The following is a 4,057-nucleotide window of genomic DNA, read 5'->3' on the forward strand; positions in this document are numbered from 1 at the left end:
CAAGTTTGAATAGTCATTGTTGCTATTTGCACCAGGTGTGAATAGCCATTGTTGCTATTTGCACCCGGGTTTGAGTAGCCATTGTTGCTATTTGCACCTGATTATGAATAGTCATGTCTGCTTTTTACATCCAGGTGTGAAACTAGCAACCGGGTGTGTATAGCCATTGTTGCTATTTGCTCCCAGGTGTGTATAGCCATTGTTGCTATTTGCACCCGAATTTCAATAGCCATTTTTGCCTTTATTAACCCTCTAGCTACCATAACGGCCGTGAACGTCCGGCTGGATCTGTACCAGAACGGCCGCGGCCGGCCGGAATATTTTCATATGAAAATACGGCTGAACGGCCGTCATCATGCAGTTTTTCCAGCTTTCAAACACTTTAGCTCAATATTACAGACCCTCCTCGATATATTTTCAGTATAAAAACTATATGTTTATATTATATTATTTTTCAGTATTTAGATTTTATTACGAGATGCGCCGCTTTATGCGATTTGGCAATCTGCCGTCAATTCAAATAACGGCCGTCCGAGATTGGATGGCTACAAACACAACCATTCTGTTTCTACAACCAATATAGACTAAATATGAAAACTTCCAACCCTCTTCGATCTATTTTCATGGTCAACAGCACATGTTTATGACTATTTAGGCTATTTTTGGATCATGTTGTTTTATTAGGCTTATGAGATGGTTTTCAACTGTGATGAGTTCTGCCATGGTCCTAAATAGCAAACACAACTGTCCAGCCGATGTCTACACGCTACATATTAAAAATGTAAACTGTCTTCGATGTGTTTTCAGAGTCAAACCATATGTTGGTATCCAACTATCTTAGTTTCCTGGAACAACGGACAGCGACAGCCCTGCGTAACAGCGCATCTGGAAGCGCAGCATGATAGGCTACTCATTTTGCGTCAGCTTTGGCAAAGCAGTCAAGGACTGTTACTACTCCACGTGTCCTTCATAAAAATGTGCGTGAAGACGTTGAGTTGAATGCTAACTTCCAATAATAGCTTACCAACGTGGTGTTTGTAGCACTTCAACTCCGTATTACTCGGTGATGCCTGGCGCGCCTTACCTGTGCCAAATTGGGAGGGGAAACTTCCTTACAGCTCAATTCATGTCCTGTCTGATATCGCAGACACTTCTACGGTTATCCTTACACGTCTTTGGCATGGTTTAGTTGAAACATTATTAGCTAGTGTAGTCCATTACAGTTATACCGCTTGAAACCGCTTGAAAACAGGACTTTTGGGTGAACGACATTTGTTGTCGTCACATGATCATTGTTCAACTTTGACCCTGGATGGATGGATGGATAGACGAAGGATAGATAGATAGATGTATAGAGAGATCGATAGATAGATAGATAGGCCTAAATATATAGATATATAGATAGATAGGCCTAGATAATATCGGATTTTATCACATTTTTATCATTTAATCCACATCAAAGGCACTCTATGGGAATACTGAACAATTAATTATCCATAAATGATATACCATTTGAAAGTGTGTTTTCTCTACTTTAATATGAAAGTAACTTGTAATTGACACTTTTCATTTCTTTTCAAGTTATTTGACATTATTTAAAATATGACCAAAATGTCAATTTTTCCTTAGAATTCTCGGTAAGAATCCGACCTATTCAAAAAAAATCCTGGTAGCTAGAGGGTTAACTGGCAGTGAATGGCCATTTTTGCTATCTGCACATGGATGTGCGCCATTGGGGGCTTACCCCTTGCATGCGTGAGGCATAAATGCAATTTCGTTGTGTGCAGTGTTGAAAGTTGTAAGAGGAAGGGGCCCACTCTAAACTGTTCCCACAACGCTGCGCACCTGTGCACAAAGATACTGTATGGACAGTGCACAGTGCTCAAAGACTGTTTCACTATTATGGCTTTCAGGCCGACCAGAACGGAGCCGGTGTCGGTGCTCACACCAGTTACGTTCGGCACTACAACAGCCAGTGTTTATACCGGGCTCTGAATAATTTCCGCACATGACTGTGTTACCCGGATGAACCTGCTGACGACCACGCTGTCGTCACGGTTCGCAGAAAAAAAAATAGTATTTTGCGGATCGCATTGCGAACCAATTTTCCGGTTCGTGAACACTAAGATCTGTGGCGTGAACACGACGGCTGGTTCGCGATTAGGTGCGGGAACGGGCTCCAGCACGGTTCTCAGTCGGCCTGAATGCGCTATTTGTGAAATGGTCAAGTTCATCCATACCATCCTCTGCCATCCATGTCTGTATGGAACTGTGCACTGATGGACAGAAAGGCTGGAAGAGGAAGGGCCACACTCTCCAAACTGTTCCCTCCCACGTTAGATTTGTCCAAAATGTTTTTGTATCCTGAATATACAACACGACTGCACAAAGATATGAACTTTGACTGTTCAGGCAGACAGATAGACTATGTGAAATGGTCAAGTTCATCCATACCATATTCTGCCAAACATGTCTGTATGGAACTTGGAACTCATTTTGGAAGAGGAAGGGACACACTCTTCATACTGTTCCCTTAACGTTGGAGTTCTGATTTTTCCAAAATGTTTTCGTATTCTGAATATACAACATGACTGCGCACAACTGCACAAGGACATGAACTCAGCAGAGCACAGAGCACAGTGTACAAAGATATGAACTCTGACTCTTCAGGCAGGCAGATAAACTAAGTGAAATGAAAGCACAAAGTATTGTGTAAGATATCTCACTTTCAATCTGTTCCCCTCTCTCTCTCTCTCTCTCTCTCTCTCTCTCTCTCTCTCAATATCTCTCAATATCTCTCAATATCTCTCTCTCTCTAAAGCTTTCCTCTCTATCTGTTCATCACGATTCGGGCATCAGCATATACAGCAGCTTGGCAAGGATGCAGAACACTGTTTCTCTCCGTCTCTCCATAACTCTCTCACTCTCCCTCTCTCTCTCTCTCTCACTCTCCCTCTCTCTCTCTCTCAATCTTTCCTTTATCTGTTCATCACGATTCAGGCATCAGCATATACTGTATAGTCGCTTGGCAGAGACACAGTTACAGAGAAAGGGAGTGAGGGATTAAGTCTGGAGCTAAACTACAGCGAGTGAAAGAAGATGAGATAAGATGAGGAGAAATGAAATGAAAAGGAAGTGAAAGAAGCTTTGCATTGCAGTGCTGAGCAGAGAGAGAGAGATAAAGAGTGAGAGAAAGATAAAGAGAAAGTTAGCAGTAAAAGCATGACATCGCTGAGCAGAGACACTGGAGGTTACTTAACAAAATGTTGGGGGCAGCGACAGGGTTGGATCTAGCCATTTTGGGGACCTAGGCAGAATATAAAGATGAGGCCCTCAAAAGTCATCATATAGAGTAGACATACAATTCTGTGTTTTTGGTGCTATTTTAGTGTTTTGCCTCATATACTGTAGGCCTATATCTACAATGACTTGACATAAGTGACAAATTAAGACCAGGCCTACTTTTTTTCTGGTGTGAAATTTGGGGGCCCCTTTGGAGGGCAGATTTGAAAGTGAAAGCGAAAGTGAAAGCCCATTGGGAAACTCCAACTCCCATTGTCATTGTGACACAGCACTCCACAGCACACAAGTGAACACTGCACGCTGCACACAACGAAATTGCAAAGTTGGGGGCCCCTTTGGAGGGCAGATTAATTGGGGCCCTGGGCATTTGCCTAGGCTTCCCGAATGGAAAGTCCACCTCTGGGCAGCGAGGACAGAGATTCTTTAAGTATATCTGGCGAGGAGAAGGTGAAGAACAAGACAAGATCAGAAGAGATAGTACAATGACAAGAAGTAGTTTAGCAGATGTATTGTAGACGGACACTATAAAAGAGAGAGAGTTTTGTCGTACGTGTATGCTTTGGCAACACTGTATCATAACAGTCATGCTAATAAAGCACAATTTAAATTTGAGAGAGGGAGAGAGAGAGAGATGACAAAGAAAGAAAGAGCAAGGCATAGAAAACCAGCGGGATGAAGACTTAAAAAGAAAAAAAGAAAGGGAAATTGGAAACTGGAAGGACAAGAGATATCGAGCCTGAGAGATGGTCATGAA

The sequence above is a fragment of the Engraulis encrasicolus genome, chromosome 15 (genome assembly GCF_034702125.1).
Source record: "Engraulis encrasicolus isolate BLACKSEA-1 chromosome 15, IST_EnEncr_1.0, whole genome shotgun sequence".
In the NCBI taxonomy this organism is placed as follows: domain Eukaryota; kingdom Metazoa; phylum Chordata; class Actinopteri; order Clupeiformes; family Engraulidae; genus Engraulis; species Engraulis encrasicolus.